At 41.6% G+C, this 14,513-nt stretch overlaps 1 long non-coding RNA gene across 2 annotated transcripts in view; it reads left to right on the plus strand.

The window, feature by feature from the left end:
- LOC124872590 overlaps window positions 1-14,513 on the plus strand; it is an 80,162-nt gene that overhangs the window by 62,720 nt on the left and 2,929 nt on the right. The window lies entirely within an intron of this gene.

The raw sequence follows: 14,513 nt of genomic DNA on the forward strand, positions 1-14,513 counted from the left end.
CACTCCTCCTGGATGAGCATGTAGAGACAGTGGACAGTCACTGGTGTTGACTTTGCAGCAATCCCTCATACTGAGCATGCATGTAGCGACAGTGGAGAGGAAAAACTCCCTTTTAACAGGAAGAAACCTCCAGCAGAACCAGAACCAGGCTCAGTGTGAGCGGCCATCTGCCACGACCGACTGGGAGATTGAGAGAACAGAGCAGAGACACAAAAAGAACACAGAAGCACTGATCCAGGAGTACTTTCTATGTGAATGAAAAGTAAAACGTTTAAGGCAACAGTAGCTCCTTTAGGGGCTACATCTAGGAGAGAAAGACAGTTAAGCAGATGAACTCTGAGCCAGTTTTCAAGTCTAGAGTATGAAAGAGTGTACATACAGGTCCTTCTCAAAATATTAGCATATTGTGATAAAGTTCATTATTTTCCATAATGTCATGATGAAAATTTAACATTCATATATTTTAGATTCATTGCACACTAACTGAAATATTTCAGGTCTTTTATTGTCTTAATACGGATGATTTTGGCATACAGCTCATGAAAACCCAAAATTCCTATCTCACAAAATTAGCATATTTCATCCGACCAATAAAAGAAAAGTGTTTTTAATACAAAAAACATCAACCTTCAAATAATCATGTACAGTTATGCACTCAATACTTGGTCGGGAATCCTTTTGCAGAAATGACTGCTTCAATGCGGCGTGGCATGGAGGCAATCAGCCTGTGGCACTGCTGAGGTCTTATGGAGGCCCAGGATGCTTCGATAGCGGCCTTTAGATCATCCAGAGTGTTGGGTCTTGAGTCTCTCAACGTTCTCTTCACAATATCCCACAGATTCTCTGTGGGGTTCAGGTCAAGGGAGTTGGCAGGCCAATTGAGCACAGTGATACCATGGTCAGTAAACCATTTACCAGTGGTTTTGGCACTGTGAGCAGGTGCCAGGTCGTGCTGAAAAATGAAATCTTCATCTTCATAAAGCTTTTCAGCAGATGGAAGCATGAAGTGCTCCAAAATCTCCTGATAGCTAGCTGCATTGACCCTGCCCTTGATAAAACACAGTGGACCAACACCAGCAACTGACACGGCACCCCAGACCATCACTGACTGTGGGTACTTGACACTGGACTTCTGGCATTTTGGCATTTCCTTCTCCCCAGTCTTCCTCCAGACTCTGGCACCTTGATTTCCGAATGACATGCAGAATTTGCTTTCTTCCGAAAAAAGTACTTTGGACCACTGAGCAACAGTCCAGTGCTGCTTCTCTGTAGCCCAGGACTGGGGAATGCGGCACCTGTAGCCCATTTCCTGCACACGCCTGTGCACGGTGGCTCTGGATGTTTCTACTCCAGACTCAGTCCACTGGTTCCGCAGGTCCCCCAAGGTCTGGAATCGGCCCTTCTCCACAATCTTCCTCAGGGTCCGGTCACCTCTTCTCATTGTGCAGCGTTTTCTGCCACACTTTTTCCTTCCCACAGACTTCCCACTGAGGTGCCTTGATACAGCACTCTGGGAACAGCCTATTCGTTCAGAAATTTCTTTCTGTGTCTTACCCTCTTGCTTGAGGGTGTCAATAGTGGCCTTCTGGACAGCAGTCAGGTCGGCAGTCTTACCCATGATTGGGGTTTGGAGTGATGAACCAGGCTGGGAGTTTTAAAGGCCTCAGGAATCTTTTGCAGGTGTTTAGAGTTAACTCGTTGATTCAGATGATGAGGTTCATAGCTCGTTTAGAGACCCTTTTAATGATATGCTAATTTTGTGAGATAGGAATTTTGGGTTTTCATGAGCTGTATGCCAAAATCATCCGTATTAAGACAATGAAAGACCTGAAATATTTCAGTTAGTGTGCAATGATTCTAAAATGTATGAATGTTAAATTTTCATCATGACATTATGGAAAATAATGAACTTTATCACAATATGCTAATATTTTGAGAAGGACCTGTAGAGTTAGTCACAGTAAAAACTCAGCCAGTAGCTATGTCTATGAGAGACAGGGTTAAACATTGAAAGACAGGGCAAAGTGGATCATCTGTAGAAGTAAAACATTAAGTTCTTGGCAGTTGTAGGAAGCTGTTGGAAGATTTGCTTGCAGTTACCTTCGTACAGACGAAACATGTGGTAGTTCCTGTTGATCAATGTTCTGTTCAGCTGCTCATGAGGCTGCAGGTCTTCATCTATCTTTTACATTTTTACATGACAAGCCTATTGGATTGATTGACAGGGGGTGTCAATGAATAATGAGATTCTAGATCTACCTATGACCGTGTTTTTTATTGCTGGTCTTATTTTCACATTATCCTGCATGATTTTAGACGTGTTAGAGATAACCACAACCCTAGTGTCCAGCAGAAGACATACAGGTCCTTCTAAAAAAATTAGCAGATTGTGATAAAGTTCATTATTTTCCATAATGTAATGATGAAAATTTAACATTCATATATTTTAGATTCATTGCACACTAACTGAAATATTTCAGGTCTTTTATTGTCTTAATACGGATGATTTTGGCATACAGCTCATGAAAACCCAAAATTCCCATCTCACAAAATTAGCATATTTCATCCGACCAATAAAAGAAAAGTGTTTTTAATACAAAAAACGTCAATCTTCAAATAATCATGTACAGTTATGCACTCAATACTTGTTTGGGAATCCTTTGGCAGAAATGACTGCTTCAATGCGGCGTGGCATGGAGGCAATCAACCTGTGGCACTGCTGAGGTCTTATGGAGGCCCAGGATGCTTCGATAGCAGCCTTTAGCTCATCCAGAGTGTTGGGTCTTGAGTCTCTCAACGTTCTCTTCACAATATCCCACAGATTCTCTATGGGGTTCAGGTCAGGAGAGTTGGCAGGCCAATTGAGCACAGTGATACCATGGTCAGTAAACCATTTACCAGTGGTTTTGGCACTGTGAGCAGGTGCCAGGTCGTGCTAAAAAATGAAATCTTCATCTCCATAAAGCTTTTCAGCAGATGGAAGCATGAAGTGCTCCAAAATCTCCTGATAGCTAGCTGCATTGACCCTGCCCTTGATAAAACACAGTGGACCAACACCAGCAGCTGACACGGCACCCCAGACCATCACTGACTGTGGGTACTTGACACTGGACTTCTGGCATTTTGGCATTTCCTTCTCCCCAGTCTTCCTCCAGACTCTGGCACCCTGATTTCCGAATGACATGCAGAATTTGCTTTCATCTGAAAAAAGTACTTTGGACCACTGAGCAACAGTCCAGTGCTGCTTCTCTGTAGCCCAGGTCAGGCGCTTCTGCCGCTGTTTCTGGTTCAAAAGTGGCTTGACCTGGGGAATGCGGCACCTGTAGCCCATTTCCTGCACACGCCTGTGCACGGTGGCTCTGGATGTTTCTACTCCAGACTCAGTCCACTGCTTCCGCAGGTCCCCCAAGGTCTGGAATCGGCCCTTCCCAGCACTCTGGGAGCAGCCTATTCGTTCAGAAATTTCTTTCTGTGTCTTACCCTCTTGCTTGAGGGTGTCAATAGTGGCCTTCTGGACAGCAGTCAGGTCGGCAGTCTTACCCATGATTGGGGTTTTGAGTGATGAACCAGGCTGGGAGTTTTAAAGGCCTCAGGAATCTTTTGCAGGTGTTTAGAGTTAACTCGTTGATTCAGATGATTAGGTTCATAGCTCGTTTAGAGACCCTTTTAATGATATGCTAATTTTGTGAGATAGGAAGTTTGGGTTTTCATGAGCTGTATGCCAAAATCATCCGTATTAAGACAATAAAAGACCTGAAATATTTCAGTTAGTGTGCAATGAATCTAAAATATATGAATGTTAAATTTTCATCATGACATTATGGAAAATAATGAACTTTATCACAATATGCTAATTTTTTGAGAAGGACCTGTATGCATGGATTGCCTCTTACTACACTCTCCAAGGTATGTGAACAGATGGCTGCACCAAGTTAAATGTATGGAACACTCAGCGGATGTTCTGTACAGAAATTTATTTCCCTGCATCTTTTTAAGCTACTGATAAACTCAAGAAAATATTGATGGTGTTTCCCCCACAGCATGCCTGAAATTGTTGCTTGATGGTAGAGTTGCACAAACCCCCCTTCAGGGAAATTCCATAGATTGTAGTAAAACATCACAGATGTGATACAGGTGGTTGTGGTGACATTGTGCTAGCATGGCTGGAATAGCTGCATAAAAAAAAAAACATTTTGTGAGTATGGAGAGCACAGCATCATCATGATTGCCTTCACACTGAAAAAGGATTTCCAAATTTGCCTCAACCTGGCGACTTTCAAGCATCTATGACTGTCCTAGGGGACGCAGGGTGGTCATAATCCAGTGTGAAGTGAACTTTAGCCATTTTAAATGAAATTATATATATTCAAAATTATCTTAAAGAGTCCACGTTCTACACTCACCGGCCACTTTATTAGGTACACCTTGCTAGTACCAGGTTGGACCTCCTTTTGCTTTCAGAACTGTCTTAATCCTTTGTGGCATAGATTAAACAAGGTACTGGAAACATTCCTCAGAGAGTTTGGTCCATATTGACATGATAGCGTCACACACATGCTGCAGATTTGTCGGCTGCATATCCATGATGCGAATCTCCCGTTCCACCACATCCCAAAGGTGCTATGTTGAATTGAGATCTGGTGACTGTGGAGGCCATTTGAGGACAGTGAACTCATTGTCATGTTCAAGAAACCAGTCTGAGATGATTCATGCTTTATGACATGGCGCGTTATCCTGCTGGAAGTAACCATCAGAAGATGGGTACATTGTGGTCATAAAGGGATGGACATGGTCAGCAACAATACTCAGGTAGGCTGTGGCGTTGACACGATGGTCAGTTGGTACTAAGGTAAAAGTGTGCCAAGAAAATATCCCCCACACCATTACACCACCACCAGCCTGAACCGTTGATAAAATGCAGGATGGATCCATGCTTTCATGTCGTTGATGCCAAATTCTGACCCTATATCTGAATGTTGCAGCAGAAATCAAGACTCATCAGACCAGGCAAAGTTTTTCCAATCTTCTATTGTCCAATTTTGGTGAGCCTGTGTGAATTGTAGCCTCAGTTTCCTGTTCTTAGCTGACAGGAGTGGCACCTGGTGTGGTCTTCTGCTGCTGTAGCCCATCCGCCTCAAGGTTCGACATGTTGTGCGTTCAGAGATGCTCTTCTGCATGCCTTGGTTGTAACGAGTGGTTATTTGAGTTACTGTTGCCTTTCTATCAGCTCGAACCAGTCTGGCCATTCTCCTCTGACCTCTGGCATCAACAAGGTATTTGCGCCCACAGAACTGGATATTTTCTCTTTTTCGGACCATTCTCTGTGAACCCTAGAGATGGTAGTGCGTGAAAATCCCAGTAGATGAGCAGTTTCTGAAATACTCAGACCAGCCCGTCTGGCACCAACAACCATGCCACGTTCAAAGTAATTTAAATCACCTTTCTTCCCCATTCTGATGCTCGGTTTGAACTGCAGCAGATCGTCTTGACCATGTCTACATGCCTAAATGCACTGAGTTGCTGCCATGTGATTGGGTGATTAGAAATTTGCATTAACGAGCAGTTGGACAGGTGTACCTAATAAAGTGGTTGGTGAGTGTGTGTTCCTTGTTCCCAGTTTGGTATATTTTGGTCAGTTAATATACTGAAATCTTGATGGTAATAAAGTTTCCGATTGAACTGAAGGTGCAACTCTTTTATTTTATGCAGTTACAGAGTTTGGGGGAAGCTGTAGGAAAAGAAGCTGTAGATGGTCAAACAGCTATAGAAACAGAAACTGCCCTTCTGGCATTCAAACTGTTAATTTCTTGAAGTGTTGTTGCCATTTCATGTTTTTGGGTTTATTCTCATTTGTTTGTGTTTTAACAGTTTCACTCCATTTCACTTAGAAATAAAGAAAGAGTTTAACCCCGGACTCTCATGAAAAGAGTTTGGCTGATGGTTAGTTTTGGTAAAGGCCACAATAACAACACTATTACATGCATATTATAGACCAACAATTGGACCATTTAAACAATGCATGAGTCAGTATTTCTTATTTATGGGTGGAATGAAGGGATGTGTTTTTCTCTAACATGTTGCTCTTAGGAGAACAGGAAGTAAACTGTATTTTACACATTTTAATAAATGTTTATTATTGCCTCATCATCTGTATGAACAGGTTCTCTCCTAAAGTTTTTTTGGCAGCTTGATGTTTGTGCTTCATGATCCATGACACATTTCACGCACAGGTTTGATTTGCACAGACACGGTTGGTGCATCATTGTTTGGAAACGACGTCTGCCTGCCCTGCGCTGGCTCTCCACTCAAACTAGACTGTTTTCCTCTACCAGTCTTATTTGTCTTTTTTTCTAATAAAAAATGTTCCATGTAGTTTTCCAAGAATGACAGCTGTTTTATTTTTAGAGTGAAATACAAACAAGAATCCCTCTTGTACTCTGGATCTAATTTCTTCCAATTATTACAGATTAACACCTCAAGATTTCCGAGTTCAACAGTGGTTCCTATAATTCAATTCAATTCAGTTTTATTCATATAGCGCCAATTCACAACACATGTCTCAAGGCACTTCAGAAAGCCAGGTTCATACATTCCAATTAATCGTAACCATTGAACAGTGCAGTCAGAGTTAGTTATTTATTCAAATTGGATAAAAAGTTTTTCTATCTAAGGAAACCCAGCAGATTGCATCCAGTCAGTGACTTGCAGCATTCACTCCTCCTGGATGAGCATGTAGAGACAGTGGACAGTCACTGGTGTTGACTTTGCAGCAATCCCTCATACTGAGCATGCATGTAGCGACAGTGGAGAGGAAAAACTCCCTTTTAACAGGAAGAAACCTCCAGCAGAACCAGAACCAGGCTTAGTGTGAGCAGCCATCTGCCACGACCGACTGGGGGTTTGAGAGAACAGAGCAGAGACACAAAGAGAACAAAGAAGCACTGATCCAGGAGTACTTTCTATGGGAAGGAAAAGTAAATGTTAATGGATGTAGCTCCTTTAGTCGTTTCACCTAGAAAGAAAGAACAGATAAACTCTGAGCCAGTTTTCAAGGATAGAGTCTGAAAGAGAGCACATAGAGTTAGTCACAGTAGAAGCTCAGTCAGAAGCCATGTCTAGGAGACAGAAAGGGTTAAACATTGAAAGACAGGCCATGTGGATCATCGGTAGAGGGTGAGCATTAAGTTGTTGCCAGCAGAAGCTCGGACAATTCCCCTCTCCAGAAAGGTGTCACAGGTAGACACAGAGTCAGGCCAGGTGTAGCTTCTAGGAAGAGAAAAGAGAGAGAACATAAAGTTAAAAGCTGAAATAACAACAAATAATGCAAAATTGGAGAGTGTGAGAATGTAGCGAAGAGGGTGAAAGTGGTCATTATATCCTCCAGCAGCCTAAGCCTATAGCAGCATAACTACAGAGATAGCTCAGGATAAGCTAAGCCACTCTAACTATAAGCTTTATCAAAAAGGAAAGTTTTAAGCCTAGCCTTAAAAGTAGACAGTTTGTCCATCTAGAGCCCACTGGTGGTCATTGTTATACTAAAAACCACAAGGATTGGGATACCTCCCTCTGTCAGACTGATTATAACCATTGGAAAAGAGAAGGGGTCATACAGGTAGCAGAAATGGAGGGTGTGTTTGCACCTCAACCATAACTGAGCCGGCTTAGGCTAAACCTGACTCCACCTTACTCCATCCAACAGGGAGGGAAGAAGATGGAGGTAAAAAATAAGGAAGATAGCTCAGGATAAACTAAGCCACTCTAACTATAAGCTTTATCAAAAAGGAAAGTTTTAAGCCTAGCCTTAAAAGTAGACAGGGTGTCTGCCTCACGGACTAAAACTGGGAGCTGGTTCCACAGGAAAGGAGCCTGATAACTAAAGGATCTGCCTCCCATTCTACTTCTAGAGACTCTAGGGACCACCAGTAAACCTGCAGTCTGAGAACAAAGTGCTCTGTTAGGAACATATGGAACTATCAGATCTCTGATGAAGGAGGAGAATTTTAAATTCTATTCTGGATTTAACAGGGAGCCAATGAAGGGAAGCTAAAATAGGAGAAATATGATCTCTCTTTTTAATTTTTATCAGAACTCTTGCTGCAGCATTTTGAATCAGCTGAAGGCTTTTAACTGCATTTTGTGGACATCCTGATAGTAAAGAATTACAGCATTGAAGTAACAAATGCATGGACTAGTTTTTCAGCGTCACTCCTGGATAGGATATTTCTAATTTTGGCAATGTTCCGGAGATGAAAGAAGGAAATCCTAGAAACCTGTTTAATATGGGATTTAAATGACATGTCCTGGTCAAAAATAACACCAAGGTTTTTTATTTTATTACCAGAGGTAAATTTAATGCCATCCAGGTTAAGTGATTGACTAAGCAGTTTATTTTTTAAAGACTCCGGTCCAAAGACGACAACTTCTGTCTTGTCTGAATTTAGAAGCAAAAAATTTAAAGTCATCCAAGTTTTTATATTTTCAAGACATGCTTGTAGTCTATCTAACTGGTTGGGTTCATCAGGATTTATGGATAAGTAAAGCTGAATATCATCAGCGTAACAGTGAAAATGTATCTCATGCTGCCTGATAATTTGACCTATTGGAAGCATATATATAGTAAAGAGAACTGGCCCAAGTACTGAACCCTGTGGTGCTCCACAATTAACCCTGGAGTTTAAAGATGATTTATCATTTACATGAACAAACTGGAATCTGTCAGACAGATAAGATTTAAACCATCCTAGCACTGTTCCCCTGATCCCTACAGCATATTCCAGCCTTTTTAAGAGAATATTATGATCGACTGGATCAAATGCAGCACTGAGATCTAACAGAACCAGTACAGACACAAGTCCATTATCTGAGGCCATAAGAATGTCATTACTGACTTTCACCAGAGCTGTTTCAGTGCTATGATGAGCTCTGAAACCTGACTGAAACTCTTCAAACAGATCATTGCTGTGTAAATGCTCGCACATTTGATTAACAACTATTTTCTCAAGAATCTTAGATCAGAATGGAAGATTGGATATAGGTCTGTAATTTTTCAAGTCATCTCGATCAAGCGAAGGTTTCTTAAGTAAAGGTTTAATTACAGCTAACTTAAAAGCCTCTGGTACATATCCATTTATTAAAGAGAGATTAATCATATCTAAAATGGGGCTGGAAATCAGAGGGAACACTTCCTTAAATAATTTGGTTGGGATTGGTTCTAACATACAAGTTGAAGGTTTAGATGAAGCTAATATTTCTGATAACTCAGGAAGCTTCACAGGATCAAAGCCGTCCAAACACAAATCAGGTTCTACAGTTACTTCCAATGTTGTCTAACTTGCTGAGGATGAAGTAATCATCTTCAGGAGTATGTCAAAGATTTTATTTTTAATAGAATCAATTTTATTTAAGAAGAATCCCATAAATTCATGACTGCTGAGAGCTAAGGGAATGGATGGCTCAACAGAGCTATGACTCTGTGTAAGTTTAGCAACTGTACTAAAGAGAAACCTAGGATTATTCTTGTTCTCTTCTATTAATGATGAGAAATAAGCTGTTCTGGCTTAGCGAAGTATCTTTTTATACAACAGTAGGCTATTTTTACAGATTAAGTAGGAATCCTCTAGGTGTGTAGAGCGCCATTTTCTCTCCAATTTTCTAACATTGTGCTTTAAAGTATGCAGCTCTGAATTAAACCAAGGAGCTAGCCTCCTATGAATGATTACCTTCTTTTTCAACAGGGCTGCATTGTCTAATGCATCATGCAATGATGATGAAACACTATGAACAAAATAATTAATTTGTGAAGGGGCAGAAACAGAATTATTGCCCTCCACTGTGCTTTTCAGTTATAATGAGGAAATTAAAAGTGGAACAGATTCTTTAAAGGTTGTTACAGCATCGTCTGATAATGATCTACTATAATAAAATTTTCTTTCAGGTGTGGAGTACTCGGTTAAATTAAACTCAAAGGTTATTAAGAAATGGTCAGACAGGACAGGGTTATGAGAAAATATTGTTATGTCTTTATACTCAATACCATATGTCAGCACAAGGTCCAGAGAATGAAGACAAAGGTGGGTAGGTTTGTTAATGTTTTGAGCAAAGCCAATTGAGTCTAAGAAAGTATTAAACACTATATTTAGGCTATCACTTTCAGTGTCAACATGAATGTTAAAATCCCCACTATAATAACTTTATCTGTATTTAACACTAAATCAGATAAAAGGACCGAAAACTGATCTAAAAATTGAGAGTAAGGGCCTGGTGGACGGTACAAAACAACAAACAGAAGAGGTTTTAGTGCTTTGCAAGTTGGATGAGGAAAACTAAGGATTAAATATTCAAAAGAGTTGTCTGGGAAAAACCAATGTCTGGGACTAATCAATAAATCAGACTGAAAGATGGTAGCTACTCCTCCTCGCCCAGTATTTTGAGGAATGTGAAAATTTAAATAATTAGTAGGAGTTGACTACGGTGGCCGGGGGGTGCAAAACACTTTTACAAGTACCGAAACAAATTTACATTTCAGAAAACAAATTTACATTTCAGAAAACACTTTTACATTTCAGAAAACACTTTTACATTTCAGAAAATCAACCGGAAAGGGAATGTACCAACGCCGAGGCTGACCCGGAAGTCAGCCTCAGGGCTGCATCCTTCGAAGGCCGTATTTGTAGGCCAATTACGTCACAGCGCGGCGACGAAGGCTGTCCCAATTCATGAATCATTCCGAGCAAATGCTGCCGACAAATGTGTCCTTATTTTGCCTGATTTGAAGGATGGGTCATGAGTATCCTTCGCGGCCCATCATTTCCCATCATTCATTGCGGGTCAGGAGAGGGAGTCAGTGAAAAGCCCACTGCTGCTACTTGGCCCTGGTTTGTCCTTATGGATGAGGTGTTGGGACAGAGGTCTTCCACAACACCTCCTGTCCCGATTTCCTCCATCCCTGAGGACACTCCAGGGCCAAGCGGAGCGGTGGGCAACCAGATGGAGAAGGAAGACAGTGAGCCAGCAGGAAGGGGTCAGAAAAGAAAGAGGGACAGAGATGAGGAGATAATGGAGTTGATCAGGGAGGACATGAGGGTACAGAGAGAACCAGAAGAGAACCAGAAGAGAGGACACAGAGAATGGACAGACTGTTTTCCAAAGAATGGCACCAAAATAAGATGCTACATAAGAAATATTAAGTTTTGTTCAGATTGTTTCTTAAAATTTTAAGGTGTTCTAATAAATTTCAAAATTGTTTTGTCACTAATGTTATTTACGTTTGATCTAACAATACATCAACTTCATTTAAAGTTATAAACAGAATTTATTATGAAAAATACAAACAGCATTTTAAACAGAATGGGTGAAGAAAACATTCAAACAGATCAAGATTACAAGACAAAAGGCATAAAATAAAACTATGTACAAGTATTTAAAATGGTGACAGCAGGATCAACCTGAGTGACCGGTTCCTGGAAAAACCTCTTCAACAGAACAAAGAGGCAGATGTCTTTCTGAACAGAAAGTCTCTGGAGATGTGGCTAAATCTCTCACAAGGTCAGAGACTTGGATGGGACGCTGCAACTGAGACCTGTGGTTAGTCTTTCTGGATGGTGAGCGAAGCATCACACAGGTGGTCTGCAGATGTTTGTGATGTCTCTCTCCGCTGTCCACGTCATCGTCCGTCAAGTGGGTTTAAAGGGCTGGCTGAATTGACGGCTGCCGCATCACTAAGAGGTAATCGGAAAAATGCAGAATTAGAAGATGGTGCTCACAAAATATTACAATTAGTTATTCCCCTCAAACATTAATCACATCTATAATATTATACTTGGCTGACACAGTAGTCATGTTCTGGTGGTACCTCCTCCAGGGCAGACACCTCAGCTGAAAGCTGGTCCTGCCAGAGAGCAACGCTGACTGCCTAAGTCCAAACCTCACCCTCATCCTCTTCTACAGCCTCCTCTGGGTCATCCTCTGGGGCCATGACATCCCCAGCACCAAGGCAGATGTTGTGGAGGATGGCGCATGCTGTTATGACCTGAAAACAATTTAAAAGAAGGTGCATATATGTGTATATTATGTATAATGTATATATAAAATGGATCTAGGTCAAAACTTACGTGAGGTACAAAGGTGTCATGCACCTCAAGCGCTTGCAGGAAGATGGCCCTGAATCTGGTTTTCATCATTCCAAAAACACGCTCTATTATAGAGCGTGTTTTTGGAATGATGGCTGTTAAAGCGCTGGGCTCCCACACCTTGTCTTGTCCTCTTGTAGGGAGTGATGAGGGGGAGTGGATATTGGAGGCATGAGTACCCTCCATCAGCAAGGATAAAATGCCCTGGAGGAGGATAAACTCTACAGTGGGCTGTGGCGGAGCACCCTAGAGTCATGCACTGACCCAGGCCAGCCCACATACGTGTCAATAAAATGGCTCTCAGAAACTGCCAGCAGGATTATGGAAGGGAAGAGTTTCCTGTTCCTGTAGCACTGACCATCAGGGCTGCTTGGACACCTGAAGTGGATATGGCAGCCGTCAATTGCACCCACAGCTTTAAGAAAAGCTCTGTGGCGTCCAGCCCTGCAAACTCACGGGACACTGCCTTAAATCCTCAGGGGTCTTTAGAAGGTAGATGACCTGGTGACGAATAGCCACAATCTCCTCTGTAACTCTGTGGACGATGCGATGGACAGTAGAGCAAGGCATCCCAAACACTCTGCAGACCACTCTGTAGGATGTGCCACTTGCCACCAAGAAAAGAAAAACCAAGGTCTCAGTAGTAGCACCCATCCATGTTGCCTATCCTGGTGCAAAAGATTAAGCAGCACTGCCAGAGACTCCCTGCTCAGCTGAAAATCAGGCCTGGTGTCCTCCTGGTTGAAGAAGCGTTTCAGGACTGGGACACTCAGGTTGATCCTGCAGTAAAGAGGTCTGGTCTAGAAAAGGGAAGAATGGAGATGGAAAAACACATTATTTTTAAGGCATGCTTCTGGATATTTTAAGTGATCAAAGCAAGAAGATACTAATACACCAAAAACACTGCATTATTATATAATTATCTAAGAACAGTCAGAGGAGATCAAATACTTTATAATTCCCATCTATCTTAAAATGTAAAGTTGTTGTTTATAATATATATATATATATATATATATATAATATGTCAACATACATTAGCCATAAAGTTGCTATCTCTTTGTTTATTGGCTAGTTAAATCAAACATCTTTTTTACCTGAACATGATTGTCTCTGGATTGTACCTGGAATCAGAAATTATAATGCTAACTGAATTATAAATAACTTTTAAAACATGTAGCACATTTCTTCATTAAAAATTCATATTGAAAAGCTTATTTATTCTCAATCACACTCTCCAGGTGGCACGGTGGCATTGTGGCGCAGTTGGTAGCACTGTTGCCTTGCAGCAAGAAGGTCCTGGGTTCGATTCCCGGCCAGGGGTCTTTCTGCATGGAGTTTGCATGTTCTCCCTGTGCATGCGTGGGTTCTCACCGGGTACTCCGGCTTCCTCCCACAGTCCAAAGACATGTCTGTTAGGTTAATTGGTCACTCTAAATTGACCGTAGGTGTATGAATGAATGAGTGTGTGCATGGTTGTTTGTGTGTTGCCCTGTGATGGACTGGCGATCTGTCCAGGGTGTACCCTGCCTCTCGCCCATAGACTGCTAGAGATAGGCACCAGCTTCCCCACGACCCACTATGGAATAAGTGGTAGAAAATGACTGACTGACTGATGATGATTGTCTCTGGATTGTACCTGGAATCAGAAATTATAATGCTAACTGAATTATAAATAACTTTTAAAACATGTAGCACATTTCTTCATTAAAAATTCATATTGAAAAGCTTATTTATTCTCAATCACACTCTCCAGCGATACAGTTGGATTACATAAAACTGACCATTTATTCTGGTTAACCTTAATATCACCTGAAATATTAAATCGATTTTCAGTAACAATTAAAATAATAACATAAACTGTTAGAAATCACTTGTGTTAAACGTTCACTGTGATGACTGCCAGCGGGAGCTTAGTGCCGATAGTCCGGTCAGATCTCTACCGGGCTAGCTCACCTCACCGCCGGTAGGGCTGGCGAGGCGAGCCGGTTACTACGGTAGGAACGGAAAACTCCGAACACGTCGGAGCACGTTTGAAATTAAGCGATGTCTAGATAAATCAAGCAGATATTTCACGTCTACATAGTTATATTCCCGCACTAAAAACATTGTAGAAGTTAATTTGTGTCACAGAAAGTGTAATTTTCCACAATTTACTCACAGCTTTTGTTGCTATGGTCCGCCATGGCTTCCCCTGCTTGACCAATCCGCTTCGACACGCAATGAATGATGGGAAATGATGGGCCGCGAAGGATACTCACGACCCATCCTTCAAATCGGGCAAAATAAGGACACATTTGTCGGCAGCATTTGCTCGGAATGATTCATGAATTGGGACAGCCTTCGGCTGTGACGTAATCGGCCTACAAATACGGCCTTCGAAGG

The sequence above is a fragment of the Girardinichthys multiradiatus genome, chromosome 8 (assembly GCF_021462225.1).
Source record: "Girardinichthys multiradiatus isolate DD_20200921_A chromosome 8, DD_fGirMul_XY1, whole genome shotgun sequence".
NCBI classification, from domain to species: Eukaryota; Metazoa; Chordata; class Actinopteri; order Cyprinodontiformes; family Goodeidae; genus Girardinichthys; species Girardinichthys multiradiatus.